At 44.0% G+C, this 15,730-nt stretch overlaps 2 long non-coding RNA genes across 3 annotated transcripts in view; one reads left to right on the top strand and one right to left on the bottom strand.

Annotated features, from left to right (window-relative positions):
- LOC309367271 overlaps positions 1-15,730 on the top strand; it is a 161,546-nt gene that overhangs the window by 48,536 nt on the left and 97,280 nt on the right. The window lies entirely within an intron of this gene.
- LOC309367324 lies at positions 6,311-15,221 on the bottom strand. Of its 2 annotated transcripts, none has more exons than XR_014167040.1 (4): positions 14,993-15,221; positions 14,725-14,865; positions 9,122-9,187; positions 6,311-6,651 (listed from the first exon to the last, which is right to left on the bottom strand). It is a non-coding gene; the product is annotated as an uncharacterized lncRNA (long non-coding RNA). The 2 variants fall into 2 exon arrangements; XR_014167041.1 differs by having other exon boundaries at positions 14,738-14,865.

The raw sequence follows: 15,730 nt of genomic DNA, 5'->3' as shown, positions 1-15,730 counted from the left end.
CGGGACCTTTGGATTTGGGACCGGACCTGAACCGCGTTACTCGGGTTACCCCCGGGCCCAGCATAATAGTCTTGGTTGCCCTCCTCTGTACACATTCCCAGGATTCTTTGGGGTTGGGGGCATTTGCTGTAGGGGGGGAGAAGTGTGAGCATATCCTTAAAGTACCTTTCACTTGCAAAGAGATAGGCACATGCAATGGAACGCCACGAAGAAAAATGATACAAAACAGTAACCGGTCCTTTCGCTTACAATCTCTATGCTTCTAGCAGAGCTTGAAAGGCAAGCCCCTGGCATTATCTGCAAAGACACCGCGCCCCCATGTAATCTTTATGGAGGCTTTAAACAATTAAGTAATTGCAACAGGAACAGGAATGTTTGCATCAAAGGGGTTGAAGCAGCAATTTCCAAGTCGTATTGTTTTTGACTGAGGCAAACAGCCTCAGGTATATTCACCAAAGTTATTACAGACCAATGCCAGAATTTGATACGGCTGCCCCACCCCCATGATCAGTGTAGGTTTCTCTGAAAACATAAATGCCTGCAAGGTGTTACCTACATGAATGTATTTGCGCAACGAACTTTAAGTAAACCTAGCACTGAGGTGTTTTCAGAAGTAGTATCTACAGCTAAGCAGCCATATCCTTACTCATGGTGAGGGGTGCAAGTCCTCAGTAGAAAGGTTTGTTGGCAGAGCATGAGACTCTTAATCTCAGGGTTAGAGCCCCATGTTGCCCCCCAAAAAAATCCCACAGTGCAGAGGGTTAGACTAAATGACCTTTGGGGTTCCTTCCAACTCTAATATTCTAAGATTCCAATTCCAATACAAAGTATTGGAAGACACAAGATTTACCCACCTGGGAAGAATGGCAGATGAAGGTGATGGACTACATGGAACTGGCGGAAATGACTGGCAGAATCCGAGACCAGGGAGAAGAATCGGTGGAGGAAGATGGGAAGAAATTTAAAGACTATTTACAGAAACATTGCAAAATTAATGAATGTTAGAATGATGTTGGAATGAATTTATGTGATTTTAGCAGAAATGTTACAAAGATTTGGGAAAAAACAGACTGTTAATTGGTGAAAGGAGGGAAAGTAAAGTTATATTAATATCAAGATAAATTATAGGACAAAAATTTGAAAAGAGGGAAAGGATTTGCTGAAATGGATAATTGACCTAGAATACAAAAAGGGAGGTGTGAGGAGGTCAGGGAAATAAGCAAATGAAAGATAAGTAATGAGAAGATTTGTTGTATTTTTCCTTGTATTTTCTTTTTGTTTAATGGATTTTAATTCTCTTCTCTTTCTTTTTTCTTTTTCTTTTTTCTTTTTTGTATTTTTTCTTTTTTTGTTTAAAATGATGTTTGATGTTTTTTCTTTTTTCTTTTTGTACCTCTAAATTTTTTAATAAATATCTTATAAAAAAAATACAATTCTAAGATTCAATGATTTTAGACCAAACCGGACTGGAATCTCACCAGTCAGGGACGAACGAAGGCTAACCAACACCCGGGGCAGGGAAAACCGCTGGCTGTGCAGGCGTTGTGCCACTACGTACAACACATGTGTGGCAACGCTACGTAGGATGCATACGTGGTGTCACTACGTGCAACACAGGCGTGCAACACCGTGCATGCATTGTATGTAGCAGTTTAGCGCCGCCGCCTGAGCACTGTACAGACGGTGGCGGGGTACTCCCACCGCTGTCTTTATGGTGTTTTGGCAGTGCCATTGGCAAACCACTACGTACAGCGCATGTGTAGTGTTGCTACGTACAGCGCATGCATGCGACACCGTGCATGCATTGTACGTAGCGGTTTGGCACTGGCGCCGCTCAAATGCCGTACAGATGGTGGTGGGGATCCTCTGCTCGCGGCTGCAGATGTGAATGGAGGATCCTCCACATGCAGCTGCGGCAGAGCGATGGCTGATTGCGCCGCCACGCCCAGGGGTGGCAAGGCGAGCACCCCATGGAGTACCTTCTTGTCACTCCCCACAACATACAAGACGTAACCGGCTGTACGTTTGAAAAAATAATCCAGTCCAGTTCAACATTTTTCGTTGAACTTTATGAGCTACAGTGGTGCCTCCCAAGACGAAAATAATTCGTTCAACGAGTCTCTTCGTCTAGCGGTTTTTCGTTTTGCGAAGCACGGCCATTAGTGGCTTAGCGGATTAGTGCTATTAGCGGCTTAGCGGCTTAGGGGCTATTAGCGGCTTAGCGGCTTAGCAGATATTAGCAGTTTAGCGGCTTAGAAAAAGGGGGGAAAGGGAAAAAACTCGCAAGAAGGGAAAAAACTCACAAGAACTCGCAAGACGAAAATAATTCGTTCAACGAGTCTCTTCGTCTAGCGGTTTTTCGTTTTGCGAAGCACGGCCATTAGCGGCTTAGCGGATTAGTGCTATTAGCGGCTTAGCGGCTTAGGGGCTATTAGCGGCTTAGCGGCTTAGCAGATATTAGCAGTTTAGCGGCTTAGAAAAAGGGGGGAAAGGGAAAAAAGTCGCATGAAGGGAAAAAACTCACAAGAACTCGCAAGACGTTTTAGTCTTGTGAAGCAAGCCCATAGGGAAATTCGTCTTGCGAAGCACCTCAAAAACGGAAAACTCTTTCGTCTAGCGAGTTTTTCGTCTTGCGAGGCACCACTGTACTTCTGTTGAAATCTACAATTCAATACAATGAATAGTGTATATTAGTTTTTCAAAGGTACAGCCGGTTACGTCTCGTGTGTTTATTGAATATGTTTCACGTAACCAGAGGTTTGTAAGTAGCCTGCTGATTTTTCAAAACAACACAACAACAATAAATACACGGCATGCTTGACAAAATGGCTTCTACATGGTTTGGCCCATCCAGTCCCTGCATACGTAGGATGGCATCTTCTTTGGTTCTGTTCCAGTTCTGGGAAGCACTGTCAGCTTGAAAGCATGCAAACGTGACACGTGACGTCAATCAGTGTCGATCCAATGGCCAGGGTGAGATTCTCACATGGTATCAGTTAGAATGCGCTCACCACCTGGAACTTAATCATTTACTGTTTTATATATTCCATTAAAGTTTAAGCCCTCTTTCTTGTAATCTCCTTGTTCCGAAGACAAAGTTGTACTTTGTTGAAGGTGAATCAGCCTAAGAGAACAGGATGTTTTTGTATTAAATATTAAGTGCTCAAGGTTTACTTTAGCTGAAGGTCCTGGCTGGCTTTCGTTCTTGATTGAAATCTGACAATCCTGCATTCCTACATAGCTCAGGAGCAGAGGCTGTGCTTGCCAGCTCCTGATAGCCCGACACAGCGAAGCATGATGCGAAGAGGTGCCTGCACATTCCTTGCCAAAGTGCAAACATTTGACATAATTTATCTAGAACAAAAACGGGGCTTTCCATTTTTGTTTGTCCTGCAATGAAGGAGCATAGCATGAAACAAACATTGCGTGTGGAGGTCCCCAAGCCACCCCTCAAAATAATTCACAAATCACACATAATTTTTGTTTAAGGTTTTTGGCATAATTTTGGCCACAACTTTATTAAAATACATAATCTGTGAGTGGTTGCTTAGGCATTGGTTATGACTATCTGTCCTTCTGCCTGGGACAGAATTGACTTTCCGAACCCCCTCGGAAGCCAGTGAAGGGAAAACAATATTGGGGATCAGTTGAGCTGAGTGACAGTCCCTCACCGCTCACCCAACCTGCTCCCCAAGGCTTGCTGGCCCTGGTCCCATTGCAGGGATTGGACGAAATCATGGCAATTCCCTTCCACACCACCATTGGAGGGGCAGGCCCAGCCTATCCTGACCCCTACTCCACCAATTTTTATAACCAATGCCTAACCGCAACCTTACAAGTTGTGACGAATTGCTAAGTAGTAGGCAAAAACCAAATGGCACCAGCCAATCAGCCAAATGGACAAAATTCCTACTAGGCCCCTGCCCCGATGGCAGATGACCCCATGACAGGCATAGCAAGGTCAACCGGAACACAGGGCGGGTGGGAAGGTGATCCAATGCACTCAGTGAAAGAGAAAGCAAAAGCGGAGTGCCCCAATATTTAAAGCCTTTGGTCCCACCCAACCAATTTGCAACATGCAATTTGCCCCAGCAACCCGGCCATCCAATCATTGCTTCAGGCAATCACCATTTAACCTGCCTGGCAATAGAGGGTTGGCCTGGCAGACCCCACCGCAACATGTGCTCTCATTTCAGGGAGAACACGCTTTACCAAAGCTTCAAGGAACTTTGAGACAGCACCAGCCACCCCCATCCTTAAGTGCATCTTCTATCATACTATTTCTTGGCGAAGATAGGAATGGTGGCGAGGCTGGAAATTGAAGGAGGTTGGGTAGCAAAATCAAGGGCTGACCCCATCTTAAGCCCAATGGGGCTTGAGTGCTGGATTAGGATCTTGGAGGCTAGAGATAGATAATTTAGATAGACAGATAATTTATTACGGTCAAAGACCAGCTCACATAACATAACACAATAAAAACAGCGTTCATAAACATAAAATATACAATAGGAGCAGATTGCAGCAATAGCTCATGAGTTAAAATTGAGATATATACATACACCCGTACAACTGAGATTTGGGCTACCATAAGAAATTGACCCTGAGGTGCCCCAAAGGGCAACTTCAGCATTTCCCTAGTAAGCTATTTTGTTCTAGAGGATGATCTGTGCCTACAAATCTGGGCGCAGGTCGTTCTATGATCGTTGCCTAAGAGGAAAGAATTAAGTGTAGACTTGCCTGAAAGATTGGCGAGCCTCTTCAGCAAAGGATCAATGGTGTCTCTACGAATCTCAACATAATAAGGACATCCAAAAAATATATGTTCAAGGCTTCCAATTTCCCCTAATGGGCAGGCACAAAGTCTCTCTGTGTATGGGACCCTTCTATAGGAACCTTCCAGAACTGGTGAGGGCAAGGCTGAGCTTCTAGCAAGAGTAAAAGCCCTTCTTGCATTTCTGGATGTGAGGAAATAAAGATATGCTGCTGGAGTGGCTATGTATCTCCCGTTTTCTGTGATTTTATAATTGGGGACCCTTGTACAGTCCTGTTGTTGGAGGTTAGAGATCAATCCTCACTCATCTGTAAAGCTCACTGTGTGATCTTGGGCCAGTCCCTTGTTCTCAGGCTAACCTACCTCCCAGCGTAGTTGTGAAGAAGTAAAAATGGGGAGAACCATGTAAACCATCTTGAGCTCCTTGGACGAAAGGTGGGACACAAAGGTGAAGCATCAAATAAAATAAATATTAGCTGAGCCTAGACTCCTGCTGTAGTTATTCCCTATTGTTTCCAGTCCACCAACGATACATAAATAATGGCTCCCCTCCCTATCTGCATCTTGTTTCCTTTGCATTGAAATGAATGGTATGGAATCACGTAATGATAAAGTAATCAACTTGCAATAAAATTCCGCCTCTGCAGATAGCAAGATGAATATTGTAGTCTTTGTTGGAAAGTGAGCTGCAGTGGAAGGGAAACAGCACTGCATACGACAAAGCAGAGGTTGGATGGCCATTGTCATGGAAGCTCGAGTTGAGATTCTTGCTTTGTGGGGAGCTTAAACTGTATGATCATCGGGGTTCCTTCCAACCGTTTCTATGATTCTAAGAAAGATATTGGTGCTTTCTTGCATCCCTACCCATCACCAATAGGGACTCGGGTAGCACTGTGGTCTAGACCTCTGAGCCTCTTGGGCTTGCTGATCAGAAGGTTGGCGGTTGGAATTCCCATGACAGGGTGAGCTCCTGTTGCTCTGTCCCAGCTCCTGCCAACCTAGCAGTTCAAAAGCACACCAGTGCAAGTAAAGAAATAGGTACCGCTGTGGCGGGAAGGTAAATGGCATTTCCGTGCGCTCTGGCTTCCGTGACGGTGTCCAGTTGCACCAGAAGCGGTTTAGTCATGCTGGCCCCATGACCTGGAAAGCTGTCTGTGGACAAATGCCGGCTCTCTCGGCCTGAAAGCGACATGAGCGCCGCAACCCCATAGTCACCATTGACTGGACTTAGCTGTCCAGAAATCCTTTACCTTTACACATCACCAGCTAGCATAAGAGTATATGACAACTTCTCTCACAACTCAGCACTTTAACAGGATGCCAAACACAGAAAACACTGTTTAGAACCAATTTCTAGTGGAGTCTGGGTCCTGTTTGTTACCGGTCCTAGCAGTGCCCTTGTTCACTGTGTGGCGAGAGAGACAGAGTAGGACCGACATGAGCTGAAGCCTTTGGAGCATGCATATTATGAAGATTTATTTATCTAGCAAAACGTATAAACTCCTTAGTAAAATAAATAAATTTAAAAACCCTACGAAGTTAACGGTGTAAAATGTTTATCGAAAACATACCAACAAAATGAGCAAACTCTTTTAAAAAACCAGTAGACATAACAGAATGATCACGACTGTAGATAAAATCAACAGAACTTAAAAACAAGTATAATAAAATTACATGTTTTGGTAGGCTTGCCGGAGCAAAAGAGGTTTTCATCAGGCGTCAAAAACAGTTCAGCAAAGGTGCCTGCTTGATCTTAATCGTTCCAGAGCACGGCTGCTGTCATACTGGATCGTAGGATAGGAATGGCAATAATCCATCTGACACCTCATATTGACATTGTGTAACTTTCCCCCCAGCTTATTTGGTTCGACAGGCCACAGCTATATGAACATACGTCAGAACCATATGTAATAAAATGGATAGCATCCAAGGCCAGCTCACCCATAAGGCAAGGTGAGGCAACTGCCTCAGGCAGCAGCCTCAGGTGCCAAAATGTCTTGGGCCAGCCCTGAGAGCATCAAATCTCCTCCAACGTCCTTTTGGCAATGCAAAATGTGCCTTAAATGACTCACCTCTAGCTTTAACTGCCCAGTGAACCAAGTAAGCCACATCAGCACTACAAATTCACCATTCAAAGGCTAATAATGATAATAATGGGGAAGTCCTGCATTGACCCTATGAGAGTGAAGGCATGGGTAGACGTTTCAAACACAAGTATGTTCTCCTTAAAACTTCCTGGCTGATTTATTTTTTTCTCGTAGTAAATTGGGATCAGGTTTGGCTAAATATTGACTGAAATGTAGCAGTGTGTCAAGAAACGCAGGACCTGATTCCGTAAGCTGATCCATATACAGTAAACTCCAGCTGTGCCCAAATAGAATCCATTTAGATTTAAACATTTGTTTTAGAATGTTGAGACAAAGGCACATGATCCCTTATTTTGGAAACTGAGCATAAACCTTGACCGTATGGATATTCTTGGAAAGCCTTTCAAGAGTAAGGGAAGGGGGCCGGAGTCCTGAGATGTTCATTATTATTCTATATATTACAAAGCACGTTCTCCTTCATGGAGAGCACGTGTTGCGGTGGGGTCTGACAGGCCACCCCTCTGTTGCTGGGCGGGATAGTTTGGATGACCATCTGCAGTGATTGGGCTGTTGGGTTACTGGGAAAATCTTGATGTTGCCAATTACTGGGACGGACCAAAGGTTATAAAATCAGGCCACGCAGCACTGACTCTGTTCTTTTGCTGCATGCATTGGATCACTCACCCACCCTCCCTAATTTGGGGCTATTGCGTTGACCTTGCTATGCCTGTCATGGGGCCGTCTGCTTTTGGGGCAGGGGCCTGGTAGGAATTTTGTCCATTTGGCTGATTGGCTGATGCCATTTGGTTTTTGCCTACTGCATAGCAAATCGTCACAACTTGCAAGCTTGCAGTTAGGCATTGGTTAAAAAATTGGTTGGTGGAGGGGTGAGAATTGGTGGTGTCTGCCCCTCCAATGCTGCTGCAGCAAGGGAATTCCGTTAAAGGAATCCAGGGGCTTGCCATTCTTTTGTCCGTACCCCTGAATGGGGCTTAGGGCCGTGCAAGACCCTGGGAGCATGCGGGGAGAGGTGAGGGTCTGGTGCCCGGCTCAATGCTCTCTCCAATATTGTTTTTCATTACTGCTTTCGCTGGAATCCAGAAGTTGGTTCTGTCCTGGGGCGGGGACAGATAGTCGGAACCAATTCCTTATCATCCACTCACATTTATGTATTTTAATAAAGTTGTGGCCAAAATTATGTCAAAAATCTAAACAAAAATTCTGTGTGAATTGTGATTTATTTGGGGGGTGGGTGGGTTGGGGGACCTCGACATGCAACTGGGCTCAGCAGGAACTGCAACCAAATGTTGCAGTGGAAGTGCTGCTGCTTAAGATTCTAGCCCCTGCATTCCCCACAGTGCTCCTAAGAATGTTCTAGAACACATTTCCAGTTAAGGATGAGCCTCTCCTGTTTCTAGCAAAGCCCTCCTTTTGTCAGCTACCCAACTATGACATTCCGAAGGGCTACGCATTCAGAACATTTAATGAAGCATATTTTCACAAACATAATTTCATGCATAAAACCTTGTAACTATTTCTTCTGCTGATATTCCCCCCACCAAAAAAAATACCCTTTCATCTTGCAGTTCTAAACCTGTCTCAGTGCAACTATATGAAAATGATGTACCGTTGATATTTAACTCCCAGTAAAGTAGCAAAAATAAAGGACATGGGTGGCGCTGTGGTTTAAACCACTGTTCCGCTTGGACTTGCTGATCGGAAGGTCGGTGGTTCTAGGCCATGTGACAGGGTGAGCTGTTGTTCGGTCCCTGCTCCTGCCAACCTAGCAGTTCAAAAGCACAGAGTGCAAGTAGATAAATAGGTACTGCTCCAGTGGGAAGGTAAATAGTGTTTTTGTGTGTTTCTCTGGCTTTGCCAGAAGCGGCTTAGTCATGCTGGTCACATGACCTGGAAAAACTGTCTGCGGAAGTGGATAAATGCTGGCTTCCTTGGCCTGTAAAGTGAGATGAGCGCCGGAACCCCAGAGTCGTCCGTGACTGGACCTAACTGTCAGGGGTACCTTTACCTTTAAATTAGCAAAAATGTATAAAACAGGTGCAAATATATGTTGGAAATGTAAAGAAAAAGAATGCACCTTTTATCATATGTGGTGGACATGTAAGGTAGTACAGTGGTACCTTGGTTTTTGAACAGAATGCATTCTGGGAGTCTGTTTGACTCCCGGAACTGTTCAAAAACCAAAGCGAGGCTTCCAAGCTAGACATCTCGCTTCCGAAAATCGTTTGAAAACTGGAACACTCACTTCTGGGTTTTGATGGTTCGGGAGCCAATTTTTTGGGAGCCAAGGCATTCGGCTTCCAAGGTACAACTGTAAAAGAATTTTGGGAAATGATATATATTGAAGTGAAAAAATGTTTAAAATAACTTTTTCTTTTAAAAACCCCCCAAATCCTTTCTTTTAGGAATTCTAGGTGCCAAAATCCCAAGGAAGCAGAAAATGCTATTTAGGTATGTGACCATGGGTATGCAGATCTTATTGGCCCAGAGATGGAAAGAAGATAAAGTCCCTTCCAGAGAAGAATTGCAGATTAAATCGATGGATTATGCTGCAATGGCAAAAATGACTGGAAGAATCAGAAATCAGGAAGACCAAAATTTTAATAAGGAATGGGGAAAATTTATAATCTATCTTAAAAAACATTGCAAATAGCTAAAATCGTTAGTAGGATTGGAATAACATGTAGTTTAATGCTGAATTTTGGACATAATGGAAATGTAAAAGATTTGGATTATTATGAAAGATGCAGGAGGGAATGACTAACAATAGGACCCACAAAGGGGAGGGGGGAAGTCCAGAAGATTCTCTGGACTCTTGTTTTTATGATGTATGTTGGATATGTGATTGTAATCTTTCATTTGAAAAACCAAAAAAATAAATTTATATAAAAAATGAACCTGTCTCAGTGTGGCAAAGGTAAAGGTAAAGGTACCCCTGCCCGTATGGGCCAGTCTTGACAGACTCTAGGGTTGTGCGCTCATCTCACTCTAGAGGCCGGGAGCCAGCGCTGTCCACAGACACTTCCGTGTCACGTGGCTAGCGTGACGAAGCTGCTCTGGCGAACTTGGCACCAGAGCATTACATGGAAATGCCGTTTACCTTCCTGCTATAAAGCGGTACATATTTATCTACTTGCACTTAAGGGTGCTTTCGAACTGCTGGGACCGAACGACGGGAGCTCACCCCGCCGCGGGGATTCGAACCGCCGACCATGCGATCAGCAAGTCCTAGGCGCTGAGGTTTTACCCACAGCGCCACCCCTTTTAAACCAACGTTGCTGTTTATTGCACAAGTTGTGTGGTACGCTCTGAGGGCAAGCTGTTGAAGATGTTCTTTTGCCTCAAAGTGTTCTGGAAGAAAAAGCACGATTTCGTTTTATGGTTAATTGTTCCGTAGCCAATCCAGTGAGACGTCAAGGCTCAAAACCATGAATCATTCTCCACACTTGGCTTCAGTTGTGGAATAGTGGATCCCATAGGAGTCTTTTTATTTCTGTTCTTTGGCTGCTCATTGGCCTGGTCTACAGTGGAAATTGCTGGCCTACATAAGTAGCATTTTTTTATTTCATTTTTCAAAAAAATGAAAATCTAACAGTTGGCTTGTAGGATGGTTATCAACAAGAAGGCAGAGTTTTACTGGGTGTCCAACCCACCCAGTAAAAAGTCCCTCACACACTACTGTATGCTACATCTTTCATCACTTAAATTTGATGTTGCTCATTTGTGCTGGGCTCCGTTGAACGATCTCTTGGGGCTAATCAATTAATTATACATTGCATCTCTGTCCCGATGTATTTCATAAGGATTTTTAAGTAGCGGCATTGATTTTTGCGCTTGTGGATTTGTCTCCATTGGCCATCCTGCCCAGCCATCTTTACGGAAGACCAGAGGCCAAAGGTCAACTGGGAGGCTTCCGTTTAATTTTTCAAAGATGGCAGGTTATTTATGAGTACCGCTTTGCTAGCGTGCCGTTTTCCCTCTGCTAAGCAGCTGCATCAGCGTTGGTTTGTTTTTTGAAATCGTTTTTATTTGATTTTCCAAATGTAAAGTTGTAACAAACCAAATACATATCCATATATAGAGATTTCTCTGAATCTCGAGACTTCCCACCACCCCCTCCCTGGGTCCGATTGTCAACATTTTCAACTGCATAGTATTTCATAATTTATATCTTTCTATATTGTCTATAGTGTATGTTACAAGTGTTATTAGAATCCTGCTAATGTTTTCATCTGCTTACAGTGGTCTCCTAAATAAATCATATTTTTTCCCCATTCTTTCTTAAAGTTTTAGTATTCTTGGTTCCTGAGCTTTCCAGTCAGTTTTGCCATTTCGGCGCAGTCCAGGGGTTAGCAACCTTTTCCAGCTGTGGGCCGGTCCACCGTCCCTCAGACCATGTGGTGGGCCGGACTATATTTTTGGGGGGGAAATGAACGAATTCCTATGCCCCACAAATAATCCAGAGATGCATTTTAAATAAAAGCACACATTTTACTCATGTAAAAAAAACCAGGCAGGCCCCACAAATAACCCAGAGATGCATTTTAAATAAAAGGCACATTCTACTCATGTAAAAACACACTGACCGTCTGCGGGCCGGATTGAGAAGGCGATTCGGCCGCATCCAGCCCCCGGCCTTAGTTTGCCTACATCTGGCGTAGTCCATCAGCTTAGTTTGCCATTCCTCTCTAGTAGGGACTCTTCTTTCCATCTCTGGGCTAGCAACATCCATGTGGCTGTTGTCGCATACATAAAAAAAAAAAAAATGTATACATCAGCGCTTATAGATTGCGCAATGCACGGGGGCGACATTCGTTCTCTAGACGCAACATTGACTGAAACCCTGAAAGGCTGAAACAGTGGGACAAACTGGAACAAAGCTTGCTTGTACAATGGACCATGAGAATCTGGCTTTGTGTTACACTCATTGTGTGAAGAGTTTGGGTGGCACTTGTGGCACCACACAACTCACTATCAGTGTCAGACCATTTTGATCCCTCCCAATGGCCAATGGGAGATGTTCCCTCCCTTTGGCCATGTAATCACTGTGTCTTGCCTCGTGGGAACCCACGTACACCTCAGTTTTTCCCTCCCTCACAGCAATTGTCACAGATTTGGCACCACTGCCTGGTTGTAGGGATTGATGAAACATCCTATGCCCTTTTAAAATGTGGGTTTTTTGCGGGGGTGGGCAGGTTATTGGGTTGTTGTTTTTATTTCGATTATATATTTTTGGGTTTTATATTTTGATTTTGTTCTGTGAACTGCGCTGAGACCTCCGGGTATAGGGCGGTATACAGTGGTGCCCCGCAAGACGAATGCCTCGCAAGACCAAAAACCCGCTAGACGAAAGGGTTTTCCATTTTTTGATGCGCTTCGCAAGACAAATTTCCCTATGGCTTGCATTGCAAGACGAAAACGTCTTGCGAGTCTTGCGATTTTTTTCGCTTCCCCCCCTTTTTCTAAGCCGCTAAGCCGCTAATAGCCTTTTAGCCGCTAAGCCTTTAATAGCCGCTAAGCTGCTAAGCCGCTAATAGCGCTAATCCGCTAAGCCTCTAATAGGGTTGCTTCGCAAGACGAAAAAACCGCTACACGAAGAGACTCGCGGAATGGATTATTTTCGTCTTGTGAGGCACCACTGTATAAATTCAATTAATAATAATAATAATAATAAAATAACTATCCAGTCTGATTTCTCTCAAATTCTCATTTTTTTCCAGTCTTAAGTTCTCCGCATTTCTGTATTGCTTTTCTTTTTTAATAATAATAATAATAATAATAATAATAATAATAATAATAATGCCAATACAACAATTTGCCAGCATTTTATTATGCATTTTCATTTCTTCTGATATACACATTTTTGCAAGCAGTATCTCTCAATATCAGGGGTTGTTTACCTCTCCTGGGCCGGTTCACTCCTGCGGAGATCGCTCCGTGAGCCGGATTGTGTTTGCGCTTCAGCACCCGCGCCCGCGATTTCTAGCATCTGCGTCTGTGCAGACGTAATTTCTGTTGTGTGCATATGCGCAGACACGATTTCTGGCGCCGAAGAAGCGAGTCCCTGCACTGCGCCAGTTTAGCACAGTTTGTGGGGACTCACCGAGCAGGTGGCTCAGTTTGGGGGCGGCTCGTGGGCCAGTTTGGGGGCGGCTCGTGGGCCGTTTGTGGCCCATGGGCCTTAGGTTGCCTACTCCTGCTCAATATAATGCATTTGTGTGTTCTATTTTTCTGTCAAACATGCATTTATTTGCACACTTCCCCCCAATATATATATTTTTGCACACATTGTTTTGTTGAGAAGGGAAGACTCGCTTTGTCAGAAGTCTGTTTTATTTGAGTGTTTATTTAAGTATTAATTAGGAAGATTAATTTTTTTATGCACGTAAATCTGCTTTTTCTTCTTTCTTTTTTCTGTATTTTCTACTTTTCTTTTTTCTTAATTCTTTTTTCTTTAATTTTCTTTTTGTAGTATGAGGTTGTAAATTCTTTGTGTATGTGTGTAATTTAAATGAATAAAGATTATTAAGAGATAGAGAGAGAGAAGGGCATTGCAAAAATCAGAGAAGAGCGAATTTTGTAGCACTGCTACATTTCGATTCAAATATTGTTTCAGGAAGCGGGAATCAAGTAAGGTCACATAAAAATGTCAGGCAACTGGATGTCTGCCCCACCCCAATCTAGGTGGACATGGGAAATTCACCGGAGGAGTAGAGGACAACACCCTTTGCTGTGGACAGAGGAAGAGAGAGACTCTGCCATATTACCACGGTAGCTTCGTGTCACTGCAACCCTCAATAAACAGCATTCCTAGCTTCTGATTAGTCAAATGCTTTGCATGTCTCCGAGGCCTTTCAGATAGCTAAAGTTGAACTTTATTTATTTCCTTTGGCTAACTCTCAAAAATATGAATTGTTGTCTACTGAGAGTGACCCCTTCATCTTTGCTAAATTGAATTTGGCCACTTTGACTAAAGATGGAGCAGATAATTTGTTTGCATGGCTCCAGGACGGTCGACATGTAAGCCAAACAGTCAGAAATTAAGGATGATGAATTATAGCAGGGATGGGAGTTTCACACGCAGGATGCAAATGCAAACCCAATTTTCCAGGGACGGTCCTGGAATTATGAAAGCCATCCCGCTTCTGATTTGATCCCAGAATAGGCCTAGCTCCAATGTGTTGTTGACCTCTAACAATGCTTCTCACTTGCCTGTATGGGAGATAGAGGGTGTGTTTGAGGATATGCCTAACAAGTAGCCTACTACGCTAGGGTAAATTTCACATTTATTGCTCTGCCCACATTTGTCTCTGATCCTGCCCATCACAGGCATTTGGTCTCAGAAGAGAAGGTGGAAAAGCTCCCCCAGCCCTGGGGAACTGATTCTGAAGAGCCAATTAAGAAGGGGGAAAGTGAGCTCTGCCACATTAGGCCCTTGCATGCAAAATAGGTAAAGGTAAAGGTACCCCTGCCCGTACGGGCCAGTCTTGACAGACTCTGGGGTTGTGCGCCCATCTCACTTAAGAGGCCAGGGGCCAGCACTGTCCGGAGACACTTCCGGGTCACATGGCCAGCGTGACATCGCTGCTCTGGCGAGCCAGAGCTGCACACGGAAACGCCGTTTACCTTCCCGCTGGTAAGCGGTCCCTATTTATCTACTTGCACCCGGAGGTGCTTTCGAACTGCTAGGTTGGCAGGCGCTGGGACCGAGCAGCGGGAGCGCACCCCGCAGCAGGGATTCGAACCACCGACCTTTCGATCGGCAAGTCCTAGGCGCTGAGGCTTTAACCCACAGTGCCACCTGTGTCCTAGCATGCAAAATAAGTAATGAATTAAAAAATGACTTACAGAGTAATCCTACCTTACCAGGGTAGTCGCAGTGTGGAGAATTGGGTGGTGAAGCAATTCCTGCATCCTGTGCCGCTGCCATTTTGCTGCAACTGGGACACTGACCGCAAAGTGAAGAGATTTACTATGCCAACTCCAAGGCTATGATTGTTCAGATGGGAAATGATATATAATGAAATGAAAAAGGATGTTTAAAATAACGTTGGTAAAAACACACACAAAAACCCCCAGAAGCTCTCCAAAAGGGGAATTATAGGGACAGAAGTACCTAAACTGTGTAGAAATTGTGCTGCCTCTCTGAAGGAGAGAGAGAGAGAGACTTGCCTTTGTGACCTCATGTTGATAGTGGCCAATGAAGGAGAGAGATGGCTATTGCACTTTGAAGGCTCACCATTGAATTTGGAGTGCCAGGCAACACTTGCCTCTACCATTTGCACACACAGTCTGCTGTGATCTGGTTTTTTCATATCCTCTCCTGGCCATTGTGACCTCATGAGGATGCTGTCTCCCTGGAGAGAGAGACTGGCCTTTGTGACCTCATGTTGATAGCGGCCAATGAAGGAGAGAGACTGGTCTTTGTGTCCTCATGCTGGTGTTGTCCACCTGAAGGAGAGAGATTGGCCATTATGATCTCTTTCTGGTGCTGATAACAATGTGAATGATGAATGATAATACAGGGCATTATAAGGCATTATTTGAGAATTATAGGGACAGAACTACCCAAACTGTATATAAATTTATTCATGTATATGACTACAGCAGCAAGAATGTTACTTGCCCCAAGAGGAAAGAAGCAGAAGTCCCAGCAAAGGAAGGATGGATACGAAAACTTATGGAATATGCAGAAATGGTGAAACTTACTGTAAGAATAAGAAATCAAAATCACAAACTTTTTATAAAAGAATGGAAATGGTTTATTGGATATTAACAGGTAAATTGTAAACAGATAATAACATTGGCAGGATTATTGTAATAGCCTGCAGTTTCATAAGAGTATATGTTTAAA

This window comes from Podarcis melisellensis (assembly GCF_964234715.1).
Source record: "Podarcis melisellensis genome assembly, chromosome: 3".
NCBI lineage: Eukaryota > Metazoa > Chordata > Lepidosauria > Squamata > Lacertidae > Podarcis > Podarcis melisellensis.
Note: the sequence above shows the minus strand (reverse complement) of the source record. Positions and strands in the feature narration are given on the sequence as shown.